This window comes from Taudactylus pleione, unplaced genomic scaffold, assembly GCF_031769625.1.
Source record: "Taudactylus pleione unplaced genomic scaffold, aTauple2 ptg000504l, whole genome shotgun sequence".
NCBI classification, from domain to species: Eukaryota; Metazoa; Chordata; class Amphibia; order Anura; family Myobatrachidae; genus Taudactylus; species Taudactylus pleione.
In genome coordinates, this window is record NW_028284906.1 from 586,237 (window position 1) to 606,075 (window position 19,839).

General features: G+C 43.1%; 1 pseudogene across 1 annotated transcript in view; it reads left to right on the forward strand.

Moving 5' to 3' along the window:
• LOC148501725 (uncharacterized) overlaps positions 1–13,364 on the forward strand; it is a 138,129-nt pseudogene extending 124,765 nt beyond the window's left edge. Inside the window, exon 6 of the transcript XR_015870022.1 lies at positions 12,612–13,364. The product of XR_015870022.1 is annotated as an uncharacterized LOC148501725 (transcript). The remainder of the gene's footprint in view (positions 1–12,611) is intronic.
• The last annotated feature ends 6,475 nt before the right edge of the window (positions 13,365–19,839 follow it).

Consider the following 19,839-nt stretch of genomic DNA (forward strand, 5'->3'; position numbering starts at 1 on the left):
AGGAGCCATCAGCCCCTATTATACTCCTGCTCTCCTCCTCACATCATGTCACTGTGTGTTACCAGCCCAGAAATCTGACCAGTCTCCTCCTCTCACTCTCTGGTGTATCTCATACATCAGTAGAAGGGACGTCACCATTATCCTACCTATATACTGTCACATGTGAGATTATCCTCATGTATAATAATACCTTACTTATTCATTCTTTATACAGTATCTGTATACAAACACTGCAATACTAAAACATAATAGGTGATTAGCCTCTCTTTACAATCATACTACACACGTGACTTTATATTGCATTCTTGTGTAGCAGAGTGGGGTCCACAGTAATGTGTCTGTATGATGCTTTTACAAAATGTGCACCAACTATTATATGGTCGTCAAAATTGTGCCCCCCGTTTATATACCATGACCATCATCTAAAATTAGAGACTAGTGTAAATCACCAGCAGTAAGGTCAAAATGGCCGCAAACAGATATCCGGAATCTTAAGACCTCACCTTAATAGAAGTGCCACCTTTTAGATATGGAGGTCTTAGGACTCCGATATACGTTTCATTACATAGTACTTACACTGGTGTCTAATTTTAGATGATAGTGTTGAAGAACTTAAGCTTGTTATTATTGTATATAACCCTGAGGAAGTCATGCAGACCACACTGGTGGTCAGGACGAAACGCGTTGTGAAGACTGATGGAGGTTTGTGTCAGTGTCCATTTTCTTCAATGTTTTTAGAAAGATTTTTGAGATAAGTGATTCATATGTTTAATCATAGTACGTTCACATTTGTCTTGTTTTGCCAGTTATATTGGGTGCACGAGGGTGGAAGAGCAAAGTTTGTTTCTTTATAGCCCTGAGGATGTTGTATGATACAATGAAACGCGTAAGGCATAGTACTCATGCTGGATGGTCCTCTTATTCTGGATGATGACATGGGTTTCCTGTATCCAGAAAGATCTTTATTTGCTATTTTATTCTTAATTTTTATATCTTATTTGTAAGACGGCACAAAGTGGCCACAGGACCATAAAGCATAGGGTAAACAGTAAAAACATGTCATTGGGATCTTTCCCGCAAGAGGCAGGAGAGACAGAAATAAGGCTCCTTTTGGGGGGCACACTTCTAGACAGTAGCTAAAATATAACTTTTAATGATTTCATATTTAAAAAAAAAAATGAAGAAAAAAGGAAAACAAAAAACGAATACATATAAATGGATGGTAATATTATCTCCATAAATAAAAAAAATATTCCCAATTTAAAATAAGTATTAAATGTAGCATACTTTGTTAGGGATATCAGGGCTTGATTCAGACCTGGTCGCAAGCGCTGAGCGCTCGCAACCGGGTCGATGGTGGCCCACAGCGCATGCTCACGACGGAGCCGGCTCCGTCGTGCGCATGCGCGAGACCCGGCTAGCGACGGGCACTCCGTCGCTCCGGGTCTCGCACCAAAGGGGGCGAGCTGTCGATGTTGAGTGACAGCTCACCCCCTTTGGTGGGCGGGCCGGGGGGTGGCTGCCCAAGCGGAGGCATTCACATGAGAACACCTGCCATTTGGGGGCGGCCCCACTGACATCTCTGTTAGAGCTGAAAGCTCTCTGGGGCTTGCGATGGGCGAGACCCTACCACAAGGGTCTCGTCGTAAGCCTGATGGTCTCAATGGTCTTGACCATCGCGACCATCATCCTGGTCGCTTGCAATAGCTGTGGGTGGTCACCCACGGCTATGCGAGCGGCCAAGAGGCTGCTCCAAAAAAAAAAAGAAGCCTAGCCCTGATTCAGTGCAAACGGCTCTGAATCAGGCCCTCAGTCCTTACTTAACCTGGGAAATGGTGAATACGTTTGCGTATGATTACCATAATGCATATTTATGAAAATTAGTAAATACCTCTAAAAGACAATGGTTATTGAAAAGTAAATTATGCCAGAAAAAAAAAATCTACTATTGCATGATGTATATGGCAAGATGCATAATCCCTGGAAATAAAATAGCTGATAAATGGTGCGCTGTAAGGAAATAAAATCTGCTAGCAGCCAATATACAACGGGATGTACATCCACAACCCAAAAAGACATGCAAAAAAGAAAGTTATGTATATATGATTCTGCGCTTCTTATTTCTACATGTAAACCAATATTCCAAAGGAAGTCCTTCTTTACCAGTTAATCCACTTAATAGGTGAAAAGTTTCCACTGTTCTTTGTATCCTAGGATCTGTAACAATAATAGTATCTCCCAATATTGGGTGGATACAAGAACAGAAAAAAGAAAATAGTGCAAAACCTTATGGTAAAGGTAAATTTAATAGAAAAATTTGCACTTACAGAATCAAATGAATAAAACAGCATATAACAAGAGTCTGTTGGTGGCCGAGCAGCACCGCTTCCACGATCCTCCAAATATCACCCAGATGGAAATCAGGCTGGAGTATTAGATACAGGTCCGGACTGTTTCTCTCCAATGGAAGAAAGTGGTGAGGTAACGATGATCTCTTATTGCCGCAATTGGCCAAGCTTAACACGTTTCCGACCCTGTTGGGTCCTTCATCAGAAGCATGGCCATAATCAAATAAAAACCTCCTTAAATACCCTCATAATTAAGTCCAAACGTCACTCACCTGCAGCTTAATGATCCGCTGACTCCCGCCACTATCGCAGCCAGAATGACGTCATAAGAATGCATCAGGTTAAATGGCCCTCTACTTTTACATTGGACCTATTTCCCAATATACGTGTTCTGCCAGAAGGTGTCGCCCTCGCGACTCCGGTGGAATCACGTGAGCGCTGCGGGTCATCTGATCCGCGACTTTGCGCTCCAAGCTTAGCCTCTCTCCTGACACGCAAGTGTCCTCACGAGAGGCATCGCCGTCGTGACGCAGGTACTGTCACGTACGGTCATGTGACCCGTCCGCTTGCGTTCCACACCTTCCGTTTAGCCAATGATGTATCATGGTAGATACAGGAACACAACTTATGCGTTCCAAAGATCCATTCTGCTGCAGTAAGGGGAAGTCAGCTTCTCAGCACATATAAGTAACATGTCAAACAGGTAAACATAATCCGTGGTACAATAATAAAGTGCATAATGCATCATCTTTACAATATAATAAAAACAACAATATTAAAAAACAATATACATAAAAAATTATTTACATCAAGTTAAAAAACATTTTAATTCGAACTCACTATTTAATCCCTTTGGTATTAATGTTTTTAACTCATATATCCACCGCATCTCATTCCTAGAAAGTCTCTTTTCCAGATCTCTAGTTCTATTCTTAGGCAAAACCAGCTGAATTCCCCAAAATTTTTAAATTTTTAATGTAGCACTCTTTGGATTTGTGAACCTTTTTAAAGTGAGCTGATACTGTATGTGTATCTAAGCCCTTCCTTATATGATATATATGTTCCATTAAGCGGACTTTCATACATCTTGTTGTTTTGCCTACATATATAAGGCCACATATGCATTCCAGAGCATATACCACATTTCTTGAGCTACATGTAATAAATTGGTCAATTTTATAGTTTTTATCATTTACAGTGAATTCTTGAATTTTGCTAGTTTCACTTTTTACCGTCTTGCACATCAGACAGAAACCGCATCTATGAAACCCTTTTGTGCGGATACTTTGTCTGACTTCAGTATCCATACTGCTTCGCACAAGATGGTTTTTGAGGGATGGAGCTTTTTTATAGATAAAAACAGGGTTACTAGGTAGTTCTTTTGATAAAATAGGGTCCTGTAGTAACAGTTTCCAATTAGTTCTAAAAATCCTCTCCATCTCTCTATGGTTGTTGCTAAACTGGCTAAGAAAGGCCCACTGAAATTTATCACATGTATTTTCTTTTTCTTTGGCCTTCAGAAGTTCCATTCTATTTACACTATCTACTTTTGCTCTTGCTTTCTCTATTATTGAGGATTTATACCCCTTTTTTCGAAAGCGTTCTGAAACTTCTTCCAATTGTTCATTGCAAGTTGTTTCATCCGTGCAATTTCTTTTCACTCTAGCAAACTGTCCATATGGGATACCATCTAGCCAATTGGCATGATGTAAACTTGATCGTTCAATAAAACTATTGGAGTCTGTTGACTTCCTATAGTTTTTAGTTTTAAAACAACCCTCTGACACATAAATCTAGAAAATTAACTTCAGTCTTACTATAGTTAAAGGTGAATTTAATAGCCATATTGTTGTCATTAAGAGATATCAAAAATTTTTGGAGGGAATCTTCATCTCCAGTCCACATGAATAAAATATCGTCAATGAACCTCTGCCAGGATACCAGGTTCGCCCCAGGGCCATTGGCTCCCCAAATTTTGTGGTCCTCCCAGTAGGCCATGAACAAATTGGCGTAACTGGGAGCAAATTTTTGATATCTCTTAATGACAACAATATGGCTATTAAATTCACCTTTAACTATAGTAAGACTGAAGTTAATTTTCTAGATTTATGTGTCAGAGGGTTGTTTTAAAACTAAAAACTATAGGAAGTCAACAGACTCCAATAGTTTTATTGAACGATCAAGTTTACATCATGCCAATTGGCTAGATGGTATCCCATATGGACAGTTTGCTAGAGTGAAAAGAAATTGCACGGATGAAACAACTTGCAATGAACAATTGGAAGAAGTTTCAGAACGCTTTCGAAAAAAGGGGTATAAATCCTCAATAATAGAGAAAGCAAGAGCAAAAGTAGATAGTGTAAATAGAATGGAACTTCTGAAGGCCAAAGAAAAAGAAAATACATGTGATAAATTTCAGTGGGCCTTTATTAGCCAGTTTAGCAACAACCATAGAGAGATGGAGAGGATTTTTAGAACTAATTGGAAACTGTTACTACAGGACCCTATTTTATCAAAAGAACTACCTAGTAACCCTGTTTTTATCTATAAAAAAGCTCCATCCCTCAAAAACCATCTTGTGCGAAGCAGTATGGATACTGAAGTCAGACAAAGTATCCGCACAAAAGGGTTTCATAGATGCGGTTTCTGTCTGATGTGCAAGACGGTAAAAAGTGAAACTAGCAAAATTCAAGAATTCACTGTAAATGATAAAAACTATAAAATTGACCAATTTATTACATGTAGCTCAAGAAATGTGGTATATGCTCTGGAATGCATATGTGGCCTTATATATGTAGGCAAAACAACAAGATGTATGAAAGTCCGCTTAGTGGAACATATATATCATATAAGGAAGGGCTTAGATACACATACAGTATCAGCTCACTTTAAAAAGGTTCACAAATCCAAAGAGTGCTACATTAAAAATTTAAAAATTTTGGGGAATTCAGCTGGTTTTGCCTAAGAATAGAACTAGAGATCTGGAAAAGAGACTTTCTAGGAATGAGATGCGGTGGATATATGAGTTAAAAACATTAATACCAAAGGGATTAAATAGTGAGTTCGAATTAAAATGTTTTTTAACTTGATGTAAATCATTTTTTATGTATATTGTTTTTTAATATTGTTGTTTTTATTATATTATAAAGATGATGCATTATGCACTTTATTATTGTACCACGGATTATGTTTACCTGTTTGACATGTTACTTATATGTGCTGAGAAGCTGACTTCCCCTTACTGCAGCAGAATGGATCTTTGGAACGCATAAGTTGTGTTCCTGTATCTACCATGATACATCATTGGCTAAACGGAAGGTGTGGAACGCAAGCGGGCGGGTCACATGACCCGCAGCGTTCACGTGACAGTACCCGCGTCACGACGGCGATGCCTCTCGTGAGGACACTTGCGTGTCAGGAGAGAGGCTAAGCTTGGAGCGCAAAGTCGCGGATCAGATGACCCGCAGCGCTCACGTGATTCCACCGGAGTCGCGAGGGCGACACCTTCTGGCAGAACACGTATATTGGGAAATAGGTCCAATGTAAAAGTAGAGGGCCATTTAACCTGATGCATTCTTATGACGTCATTCTGGCTGCGATAGTGGCGGGAGTCAGCGGATCATTAAGCTGCAGGTGAGTGACGTTTGGACTTAATTATGAGGGTATTTAAGGAGGTTTTTATTTGATTATGGCCATGCTTCTGATGAAGGACCCAACAGGGTCGGAAACGCGTTAAGCTTGGCCAATTGTGGCAATAAGAGATCATCGTTACCTTACCACTTTCTTCCATTGGAGAGAAACAGTCCGGACCTGTATCTAATACTCCAGCCTGAATTTCCATCTGGGTGATATTTGGAGGATCGTGGAAGCGGTGCTGCTCGGCCACCAACAGACTCATGTTATATGCTGTTTTATTCATTTGATTCTGTAAGTGCAAATTTTTCTATTAAATTTACCTTCACCATAAGGTTTTGCACTATTTTCTTTTTTCTGTTCTTGTATCCACCCAATATTGGGAGATACTATTATTGTTACAGATCCTAGGATACAAAGAACAGTGGAAACTTTTCACCTATTAAGTGGATTAACTGGTAAAGAAGGACTTCCTTTGGAATATTGGTTTACATGTAGAAATAAGAAGCGCAGAATCATATATACATAACTTTCTTTTAAGATGCATAATCCGTATAATTTGTGGGGGTTGGGTATGGGATGTCGGCGCTCATTATTCTGGTGAACAGAATTCCAACATCAGCCTCGACTGGGTTACAATATGATTTACTCTACCCCTAAACCTAACCCTCTCTCCCTGGAGCCTAACCTTCCCCCTAGTGCAAACCTAACCCTTTCTCCCCGGAGCCTAACCTTCCCCCTAGTGCAAACCTAACCCTCTCTCCCCGGTGCCTAACCTTCCCCCTAGTGCAAACCTAACCCTCTCTCCCCGGAGCCTAACCTTCTCCCTAGTGCAAACCTAACCCTCTCTCCCCGGAGCCTAACCTTCCCCCTAGTGCAAACCTAACCCTCTCTCCCTGGAGCCTAACCTTCTCCCTAGTGCAAACCTAACCCTCTCTCCCTGGAGCCTAACCTTCCCCCTAGTGCAAACCTAACCCTCTCTCCCCGGAGCCTAACCTTCCCCCTAGTGCAAACCTAACCCTCTCTCCCCGGAGCCTAACCTTCCCCCTAGTGCAAACCTAACCCTCTCTCCCTGGAGCCTAACCTTCCCCCTAGTGCAAACCTAACCCTCTCTCCCCGGAGCCTAACCTTCCCCCTAGTGCAAACCTAACCCTCTCTCCCCGGAGCCTAACCTTCCCCCTAGTGCAAACCTAACCCTCTCTCTCCGGAGCCTAACTTTCCCCCTAGTGCAAACCTAACCCTCTCTCCCCGGAGCCTAAGCTTCCCCCTAGTGCAAACCTAACCCTCTCTCCCCGGAGCCTAACCTTCCCCCTAGTGCAAACCTAACCCTCTCTCTCCGGAGCCTAACCTTCCCCCTAGTGCAAACCTAACCCTCTCTCCCCGGAGCCTAACCTTCCCCCTAGTGCAAACTTAACCCTCTCTCCCCGGAGCCTAACCTTCCCCCTAGTGCAAACTTAACCCTCTCTCCCCGGAGCCTAACCTTCCCCCTAGTGCAAACCTAACCCTCTCTCCCCGGAGCCTAACTTTCCCCCTAGTGCAAACTTAACCCTCTCTCCCCGGAGCCTAACTTTCCCCCTAGTGCAAACTTAACCCTCTCTCTCCGGAGCCTAACCTTCCCCCTAGTGCAAACCTAACCCTCTCTCCCCGGAGCCTAACCTTCCCCTAGTGCAAACCTAACCCTCTCTCCCCGGAGCCTAACCTTCCCCCTAGTGCAAACCTAACCCTCTCTCCCCGGAGCCTAACCTTCCCCCTAGTGCAAACCTAACCCTCTCTCCCCGGAGCCTAACCTTCCACCTAGTGCAAACCTAACCCTCTCTCCCCGGAGCCTAACCTTCTCCCTAGTGCAAACCTAACCCTCTCTCCCCGGAGCTTAACCTTCTCCCTAGTGCAAACCTAACCCTCTCTCCCCGGAGCCTAACCGTCCCCCTAGTGCAAACCTAACCCTCTCCCCGGAGCCTAACCCTCTCCCTAGCCCTAATACTTACCGTCGGGATGCTGGCGCTGGGATTCCACTATGAGCGATTTTCGCCCGTCTGCACATGCGTATAATTTGCAGTGCGCGTACGCAAGCCAGTCTTTACGATCTGAATTTTGTTGCTCGTAAGCCACTATCAGGTCGCTGCTTTGAGTGACAGCACCGTTTGTGGGTGGTAACAGGGGAAGGTGCCTGTGAACGGGGGACTGGTGTTGCAGATGCAGGCGCGTCAGGCCTCCAAAATGCCGTGCGTAATTAACAAAGTAGCTTCATTGTACACGTCACCTGCATGTATTTCAGCCAGCACTGATCGCTGTGCTTGCATCGGGCAAAGGCAACCTAAAGGGTTGCGAGCAACTCCGATGGCTCCCGATGTTACCGATTAATCCTACAATTCCCGGAGATGACGTGTGTTGCGAGTGGCAAGGGGGCGTCTTTATACATTTGTGAGCGCTCTTTGATGTAGCTCGCTAAGACATAGAGGGCGTGCTAATGCCTTGCCGTACGATCGCCTGCCTTGCTGGGCGTGTGCTGGATTTGCATACGCTGCGAGCGAGCGATCGCATCTATTGAGCGGGTCTGAATCAGGTCCAAAGTCTCCATTTTTGGGCCTCTGGAGTAAATCACAAAACCATAGTTTCAGTCCAGCTTGTTAATCAATTGTGCACTTGATGCATCCGAATTGATACATATTGCATAAAAAAGATTAATCACATGTATCCAGCGGTAATATTATATTTTGTATCCAAAAAGGATCTTCACTTGCAATAAACAATATAATGGTTGTAGCAGTCCACTTTATAATATTAGTATAGTCAGTGCCACTTTGATTCCACTCTAAGGTTCCTCTTTTCCAGCACCCAGTTGATAGTGTGGGGCTGATGTTAATAATGAGAGTCTTAGTACATACAGTTCTCTAGCGACAATGGTCTACCTGGAGGATGCCTGAGGCACTAATCGGATGGGTATGTAGTGAGCTGAATGGTGGGCTGTACAACAAATTTGTATTACTTAGGAAAGAGGCTCCCAAAATCCACCATTACACTCCAGGTTTTAGGGATATCCATGCTTGAGCACAGATGACTTAATTAGTACCGCAATCAATTTGATTTAACCATCTGGACTCAAACAAGGATATCCTTAAAACCTGGACTGTAATGGCGGTGTTTTGGAACCTCTGATTTAGTAGATTATGGATGAAAGACCCTGAGACCCATGGGACTATTCGCCAGGCATAATTACAACGCAAAGCTTCGAGACGTTTTGAGTGGTCAGAGGACGGATTATAATGGAGAAGACTCCGATGATGTCACCAATTGCAGAGATAGATATATATATATATATATATATATACTCCTAAACTCCTGCCCTTCCTGGACCTTATTCCTGATATATTCGCTGATGACTTTGAATCCTGACGCCTTCAGCTGCTGTTGAACTACACATCCCAGCATGCCCTGATAGCAAAATTGTGGCAGGGCATGCAGGGATGTGTAGTTCCACAGCAGCTGCAGGGCTGCTTATTGCCCACCACCGATCTTGCAAGAGGATCATTTTTGTGATCTTTTGTTTTAGGATAAATCAGCCCAAATCCTCTCGGCTTCTGCGCGTCCAGCGTTTGTGTATTTGGTGACGTGCGCCAGAACTTCAGGCTCCCTTTAATGACCCAGTCACATGACCAGGCTCAGCCAGCGCACACTTCCTCACCAATGAGCAAATGACTTACACCTGCTCTATGCACTAGATTGGTGCCAGAGTATTGGTATTGGTGAGATTGCTGATCCAATACTGCTGGCTCCTGCTGTTGTCCTGTTAGTGGGATCTGCTTCCAGCTGCTGGTTCCTGATGTCCTCGTTCCTCAATGTCAGTTCTATCCTCGTGCCTTGGACCTTTTTGTCATCTCAGTGTTCTGACGGTGATCTCATTGTGCCTCTGGGTTATCTGCAGCCGCACCAAGAGCTGCACCAGGCCCTGGTAAAAAAGCGGCATGGCCATACCACCTTAGGCAAAAAAAATCAGTAAGCCCCCTCAGCCCGGCGCATAGCCAGTGGGGGGTGTGATCAGTGTGATCACTCCCCTCACAGACATAGGAGACAGCTGCTGCTTAGAAGTCGCGAGCAGTCTCCCAGTGCAGCTGTGCTGGGCCGCTGTGATGTAGTAGGGACCAGACCCGGGCCCCTGCCGGCCATCTCCAGCAAGCCCGGTCCCGGGTAATTAGTATTCTCCTCCCCCCCTCGGTGCAACTGGTCATCTGTTCCTGCTGGACATGTACTGATATTCACTTTGGGGGGGCCGTGAGCTGTGCGGGATGTCAGCAGATAAGTTCATACCTCCTTGTGGGGGTCCACGGTGCATACCTGAGCCATGTTAGTCTCTGTAGTGAATAGTGTCTAATAGGACTAACTATATTGGGTCATTGAGATTGTAATGAGTTCTTGACATTACAACAGTCTGTATTGGGTTTGTGGTTGCACGATATCACTGACCCATAAGGTCTCCTGCATGTAAAAAGGGAAAGACCACTCGATGAGTGAGGAATAATTACCCTCAATATGTTTAATTACTGGGGTTCTAAAAGAACATCACCGAGCAGCTAGATTAGGGGTCAGGGAACTTTTTTACCTTTTACCCAAAAATTAATTTAGATACGCCAACGTTCCCCCCCTTGATTTGAAAGGAAGGAAATCATATAGCAGTGCCCCCATATAATGCCCCTGTAGTAGTGCCCCCATATAATGACCCTGTAGTAGTGCCCCCATATAATGACCCTGTAGTAGTGCCCCCATATAATGCCCCTGTTGCAGTGCCCCCATAGTTATGCTCCTGTAGTAGTGCCCCATAGTTATGCTACTGTAGTAGTGCCCCCATAGTTATGCTCCTGTAGTAGTGCCCCCATAGTTATGCTCCTGTAGTAGTGCCCCCATAGTTATGCTCCTGTAGTAGTGCCCCCATATAATGCCCCTGTAGTAGTGCCCCCATAGTTATGCTCCTGTAGTAGTGCCCCCATAGTTATGCTCCTGTAGTAGTGCCCCCATAGTTATGCTCCTGTAGTAGTGCCCCCATAGTTATGCTCCTGTAGTAGTGCCCCCATATAATGCCCCTGTAGTAGTGCCCCATATAGTGCCCCTGTAGTAGTGCCCCCATTTAGTACCCCTGTAGTGCCGCTTGTACAAAATAACACCCAAAAAAACACCTTAATCCCCGCTCCTGCATCCGCCGCCGCCGCCGTCCTGTCCGCCCGGGTGCTCCTTGGAGCTATGGGACAGACATCATGACGTCTCTCCCATAGTGCGCAAGGAGAGAGCGGGAAGCTGGAGTTCAGAAGAGAACTCCAGCCTCCAGCTAACACAACGCTGCAGGGAAGGAGCCGGGCGCCCGCTGGTAATAACATTTCAGCGGGCGTCCGGCTTAGAGCCTCCCTGCGGCACAGCCGGGCATGCATATGAATCATTCTATATTCTAGAATGATTCATATGCATGCCCGGCTGTCCGTCCATTACCCCCAGGAATTTCATTTTTCCCCCTTGTGGGGTAATTTACCCCCTGTTCCCTGACTACTGAGCTAGATAAAGTTACAGCGGTAATGAAATGCACCAAGTGTTTCCCATTGGACTTCTTCTTGTTATCTGAACACTTTAAACTGACTCTGAATTGAAAGCTACAACATTCCCATCCCCACAATTGATCTGAACATCACTTTGGCTCTGCTGCTGACAAAACAGCTGTGAGTATGTATAGCAATCGGACAGCCGCCATATGTACACATGCGTTTTCAACTTGGATCTTTAAAGGACAGAAATATTATAAGGTGCCCAATACCATTCTCTGTATCTAAAGGACTTCCCGACCAGGGTGGTCCTGGATGAACTGTACCAGTTCTGAATATATTCACGTGCAGTCCATACGTAGATTGTTTTTTTTAGGCTAATGTCTGATGGTAAGAATTGTATTTTATACAATTATTATTTACATTCATATGTGAACCTTTTGTCTTCTCTATATGAAGAGTTTATTTGTGTTTACACAGTAAAAGTTTTTATATCATTCTAAATATCGATCCACACCCTGATTTTATCATATATACTGACTATCAGGTCTAATAAATGCTTATTTCAGAGGCAAACATAAGATTTGAAAGGGGGGTTTCTATAGATATATAGAACACAGACACACATATATATATATATATATATATATATATATATATGTATATGTATATATATATATATATATATGTATATATATATATATTTTATATCACACAGTGTAGGTTGTTGCATAGGGCAGGGCCAGACATTTTGCATCATTTGGACACATAGCGTAATGCTGCAATTCACAGGTCTATATGAAAACTGAAATGACAGACCATCTTGAATTCACTAGTAGTATGAACCTTTGGAGCATTATAATCTGCTACTCAATGTAAAATACAATGTTTATTTCCATTCATTTACTTCCAGCAGATGGACGCAACAGTGGGAATACACCAGAAAGACATCTCATTAACGTCTTCGCACGAGGTTGTCCAGGAGAAAACACTCTTCCCCAAAATATACATCCAGTGCTATCCATTTCATCTATATCATCTGATGCCTCTAATAATACTAATGACAAAATTTGTACTGATAACTCAGATATTGCTACACATAATACAGCTCATACAGGTGATAAAGTATATCCATGCTCTCAGTGTGGGAAATGTTTTAGAAGGAAATCCTGTCTTGTTACACATCAGAGACATCACACAGGTGAGAAACCATTTGGGAAATGTTTTATACACAAATCAGTTCTTGTTACACATCAGAGACGGCACACAGGTGAGAGGCCATTTCCATGCTCTGAGTGTGGGAAATATTTTACAAAGAAATCAGATCTTATTATACATCAGAGAAGTCACACAGGTGAGAAACCATTTCCATGCTTTGAGTGTGCAAATCTTTTACACAAACATCAGCTCTTCTTAGACACCAGAGAAGTCACACAGGTGAGAAACCATTTCCATGCTTTGAGTGTGGAAAATCTTTTACACAAATCAGCTCTTCTTAGACATCAGAGAAGTCATACAGGTGAAAAACCATTTCCATGCTCTGAGTGTGGGAAATTTATTACTCGGAATTCAGATCATCTTAGACATGAGAGATGTCACACAGGTGAGAAGCCATTTCCATGCTCTGAGTGTGGGAAATGTTTTGCTCATAAATCAGCTCGTTAGACATCAGAGAGGTCACACAGGTGAGAGGCCATTTCCATGTTCTGAGTGTGGGAAATGTTTTACACAGAATTCACATCTCGTTACATATCAGAAAACTCACATAGGTGATAAGCAATTTACCTGAGCTGATAGACATGACACAGAGATACCTAATGAGCAATTCAAATATCCAATCATACAGTATATTAAGTTATAATTTAATATACACATCCATAGATGAAATGTAAGTCACAAACATAAAGTTAAAAGAGAAAGAAGCAGCTGGAAAATCAGGTTGTGTGAACAATGTAGCAGGTTCAATACTTTTAAACAGTGTTTATTATCAAATAATAAAATGTATCAGAACATGAGTTCTTAAGCCTCTAATATTACATATAGTTTAACATAAACTTTAAAACAAAAATTGTTGCGGAGTTTGAACATATAGTCCTGTGACTCGCACAGAGTCTTCAATTATTTCTAATATATTATAAACAAGTTCAGAGTGTATATATATGTACTTGCCAGCCAAATGAAATGTTGAAGGAATAAAGTCCTGGGAAGGTGTTACAAAAACGCTGACAGCCAAAGTCCTTGTATGCGAAATTGTAGTGAAGATCACGGTGTCACTATAAAGGCTCAGACCTTATTAAAGGGAGCCTGGATCTCCGTTAATCTTCTGTACCAGCTACAGTTGTCCTGATTAGGGACACTGGGCTCCTCGTCCTGCAGCAACCCCCGTTGGTATCCATGGGAGTACGTCGCTGTGAGGCAATGTCCTCTGTTTAAAGCAGCGGAGTTCACGGTGTCACAAGCAGGGCTCAAACCTTGTACCGGGAGCCTTGATCTCCGTGTAGCTTCTGTAACAGCGGCAGGTTTCTGTTGGGTGTAAGGTGAAACTCATCTGACAGAAAACCCTGATGGACTCAGGGGGAGTGGAGCGCTGGTGTGGGATATCCTGGAACAGGAAGGTGGTCGCATGTGCTGGTCAGCAGGTGGATTGGCCGGCTATTTGATGAAGCGGCAGATGGATATATGCCTGTAGACTTAATCAGTGAATAATTCCATGGAAGCGTCCATAATAAAAGATGGCTGGATATATCGGTATGTCCTTTTAAAGTCAAATCTCCGCAGCAATCAAAAAGTCTTGGCAGAAAGTTCACCTACGCGTTTCAACGCTATTCTGGCGTCTTTGTCAAGGTGTGGATATTGCCTGCCTCATGCTCTATTTATCCTCCAGGATAACTAATTTGACATGATTAATTGATTGATTTAAATAGTTTAAAACATCTGTTGGTAATAGTTTAATCAGAAAACGAACCTTGTTATTTCTAGATCCTAAACATATACTTATATTTATACATGTTATTTATTTATCTTTAGGAAAGAGATTTAGATTACAATTGAAATTGGAAGTTTAAAATAGACTTAGAGAGAACCCCATAGTGTCATATAATCATTTATAAAAAGGGTATTGGGTTAACCCCTTATGAATACATACATATTGCCATATATCTTTAAACTACTAATTTCAAAAGATATATATATATATATCTCAAATCTTTTTAATAACTAATTACTTAGTAGTAAATAATAGATAGTAACATTAAACAGTGATCTCCGTTGGTATAATTTTCAAAAACCGATGTTGATATCTATATTAATTATCTACATTAAAACTCTCTGCAATCATATAATTACAGACTATATCATATATAAGGATTATATGACAATAACAGAGTCTCTATACACAGATAGATAATCAGCTATATGCATATAATTCCTCTCTGTATATAAAGACCTTATGTATTAGCAATTGGTTGATGAATATATACATATAAAATAATCATACAAACCTATCATTTTATTATCTTACATGTCATAATAGAACCTAAATGAGAGAATGGTGTGAGATCACTATTAGGAGATATATAAAAGGGGAATTAATACTGGTATATACCATACATACCTATCTAAATGAGACGATTGTTATAAAAAAGATAAAGAGAGAGAAACAACAAACATAAAGTTACAGGCATCACTCATCAATAATAAGACTACATTGTTATATAATATTCTAATCAATATGTGCTTCGGGCTATTAAGGCGATTAAATAACATGGCAGGAAAGAAAGAGATTGCACCTAAAATGAGCACTCCTAAGTGGAAGCAGCCTACTATATACTAGGTCCTATTACCCAGACAGAACCAAAGAGTAGGACCCTGAGGACTTCTGTAAATCGATTCACGGGCATGGGAAAATTAAGCCCTCATGTATATAGATCTTTTCCCGGGACGCGAGACACCCACTACTGCTATCTCACATCTGTAATACATCACAGTCCTGTGTATACATCTGTAACATCAGCCACAGCTCAGCCAGCATAGAGACACTCACTACTGCTTTCTCACATCTGTAATACCTCACAGTCCTGTGTATACATCAGTAACATCAGCCAGAGCTCAGCCAGCATAGAGACACCCACTACTGCTATCTCATATCTGTAATACCTCACAGTCCTGTGTATACATCAGTAACATCAGCCACAGCTCAGCCAGCATAGAGACGCCCACTACTGCTATCTCACATCTGTAATACCTCACAGTCCTGTGTATACATCTGTAACATCAGCCACAGCTCAGCCAGCATAGAGACGCCCACTACTGCTATCTCACATCTGTAATACCTCACAGTCCTGTGTATACATCTGTAACATCAGCCACAGCACAGCCAGCATAGAGATACCCACTACTGCTATCTCACATCTGTAATACCTCACAGTCCTGTGTATACATCTGTAACATCAGCCACAGCTCAGCCAGCATAGAGACACTCACTACTGCTTTCTCACATCTGTAATACCTCACAGTCCTGTGTATACATCAGTAACATCAGCCAGCATAGAGACACCCACTACTGCTATCTCATATCTGTAATACCTCACAGTCCTGTGTATACATCAGTAACATCAGCCACAGCTCAGCCAGCATAGAGACGCCCACTACTGCTATCTCACATCTGTAATACCTCACAGTCCTGTGTATACATCTGTAACATCAGCCACAGCTCAGCCAGCATAGAGACACTCACTACTGCTTTCTCACATCTGTAATACGTCACAGTCCTGTGTATACATCAGTAACATCAGCCAGAGCTCAGCCAGCATAGAGACACCCACTACTGCTATCTCACATCTGTAATACCTCACAGTCCTGTGTATACATCAGTAACATCAGCCAGAGCTCAGCCAGCATAGAGACACCCACTACTGCTATCTCATATCTGTAATACCTCACAGTCCTGTGTATACATCAGTAACATCAGCCACAGCTCAGCCAGCTTAGAGACGCCCACTACTGCTATCTCACATCTGTAATACCTCACAGTCCTGTGTATACATCTGTAACATCAGCCACAGCACAGCCAGCATAGAGACGCCCACTACTGCTATCTCACATCTGTAATACCTCACAGTCCTGTGTATACATCTGTAACAGCCACAGCACAGCCAGCATAGAGATACCCACTACTGCTATCTCACATCTGTAATACCTCTCAGTCCTGTGTATACATCTGTAACATCAGCCACAGCTCAGCCAGCATAGAGACACTCACTACTGCTTTCTCACATCTGTAATACCTCACAGTCCTGTGTATACATCAGTAACATCAGCCAGAGCTCAGCCAGCATAGAGACACCCACTACTGCTATCTCATATCTGTAATACCTCACAGTCCTGTGTATACATCAGCCACAGCTCAGCCAGCATAGAGACGCCCACTACTGCTATCTCACATCTGTAATACCTCACAGTCCTGTGTATACATCTGTAACATCAGCCACAGCTCAGCCAGCATAGAGACACTCACTAATGCTTTCTCACATCTGTAATACGTCACAGTCCTGTGTATACATCAGTAACATCAGCCAGAGCTCAGCCAGCATAGAGACACCCACTACTGCTATCTCACATCTGTAATACCTCACAGTCCTGTGTATACATCTGTAACATCAGCCACAGCACAGCCAGCATAGAGACACCCACTACTGCTATCTCACATCTGTAATACCTCACAGTCCTGTTTATACATCTGTAATATCAGCCACAGCACAGCCAGCATAGAGACACCCACTACTGCTATCTCACATCTGTAATACCTCACAGTCCTGTGTATACATCAGTAACATCAGCCACAGTACAGCCAGCATAGAGACGCCCACTACTGCTATCTCACATATGTAATACCTCACAGTCGTGTGTATACATCAGTAACATCAGCCACAGCTCAGCCAGCATAGAGACACCCACTACTGCTATCTCACATCTGTAATACCTCACAGTCCTGTGTATACGTCTGTAACATCAGCCACAGCTCAGCCAGCATAGAGACACCCACTACTGCTATCTCACATCTGTAATACCTCACAGTCCTGTGTATACATCTGTAACATCAGCCACAGCACAGCCAGCATAGAGACACCCACTACTGCTATCTCACATCTGTAATACCTCACAGTCCTGTTTATACATCTGTAATATCAGACACAGCACAGCCAGCATAGAGACACCCACTACTGCTATCTCACATCTGTAATACCTCACAGTCCTGTGTATACATCAGTAACATCAGCCACAGCACAGCCAGCATAGAGACGCCCACTACTGCTATCTCACATCTGTAATACCTCACAGTCGTGTGTATACATCAGTAACATCAGCTCAGCCAGCATAGAGACACTCACTACTGCTCTCTCACATCTGTAATACCTCACAGTCCTGTGTATACATCTGTAACATCAGCCACAGCACAGCCAGCATAGAGACACCAACTACTGCTTTCTCACATCTGTAATACCTCACAGTCCTGTGTATACATCTGTGCCATCAGCCACAGCACAGCCAGCATAGAGACACCCACTACTGATATCTCACATCTGTAATAACTCAGTCCTGTGTATACATCAGTAACATCAGCCACAGCTCAGCCAGCATAGAGACACCCACTACTGCTATCTCACATCTGTAATACCTCACAGTCCTGTGTATACATCTGTAACATCAGCCACAGCACAGCCAGCATAGAGACACCCACTACTGCTATCTCACATCTGTAATACCTCACAGTCCTGTTTATACATCTGTAATATCAGCCACAGCACAGCCAGCATAGAGACACCCACTACTGCTATCTCACATCTGTAATACCTCACAGTCCTGTGTATACATCAGTAACATCAGCCACAGCACAGCCAGCATAGAGACGCCCACTACTGCTATCTCACATCTGTAATACCTCACAGTCCTGTGTATACATCAGTAACATAAGACACAGCACAGCCAGCATAGAGACGCCCACTACTGCTATCTCACATCTGTAATACCTCACAGTCGTGTGTATACATCAGTAACATCAGCCACAGCACAGCCAGCATAGAGACACCAACTACTGCTTTCTCACATCTGTAATACCTCACAGTCCTGTGTATACATCTGTACCATCAGCCACAGCACAGCCAACATAGAGACACCCACTACTGATATCTCACATCTGTAATAACTCAGTCCTGTGTATACATCTGTAACATCAGCCACAGCACAGCCAGCATAGAGACACCCACTACTGCTTTCTCACATCTGTAATACCTCAGTCCTGTGTATACATCAGTAACATCAGCCACAGCTCAGCCAGCATAGAGACGCCCACTACTGCTATCTCACATCTGTAATACCTCACAGTCCTGTGTATACATCTGTAACAGCTCAGCCAGCATAGAGACGCTCACTACTGCTTTCTCACATCCGTAATACCTCACAGTTCTGTGTATACATCAGTAACTTAAGCCACCGCTCAGCCAGCATAGAGATGCCCACTACAGCTATCTCACATCTGTAATACCTCACAGTCCTGTGTATACATCTGTAACATCAGCCACAGCTCAGCCAGCATAGAGACATCCACTATTGCTATCTCACATCCATAATACCTCACAGTCCTGTGTATACATCTGTGACATCAGCCACAGCACAGCCAGCATAGAGACGACCACTACTGCTATCTCACATCTGTAATACCTCACAGTCCTATGAATACATCTGTAACATCAGCCACAGCTCAGCCAGCATAGACACCCACTACTGCTATCTCACATCTGTAATACCTCACAGTCCTGTGTATACATCTGTAACATCAGCCACAGCACAGCCAGCATAGATACACCAACTACTGCTTTCTCACATCTGTAATACCTCACAGTCCGGTGTATACATCTGTACCATCAGCCACAGCACAGCCAGCATAGAGACAGGCACTACTGATATCTCACCTCTGTAATAACTCAGTCCTGTGTATAGATCTGTAACATCAGCCACAGCACAGCCAGCATAGAGACACCCACTACTGCTTTCTCACATCTGTAGTACGTCAGTCCTGTGTATACATCTGTAACATCATCCACAGCACAGCCAGCATAGAGACGCCCACTACTGCTTTCACATATGTAATACCTCACAGTCGTGTGTATACATCAGTAACATCAGCCACAGCTCAGCCAGCATAGAGACACCCACTACTGCTATCTCACATCTGTAATACCTCACAGTCCTGTGTATACATCAGTAACTTAAGCCACCGCTCAGCCAGCATAGAGACACCCACTACAGCTATCTCACATCTGTAATACCTCACAGTC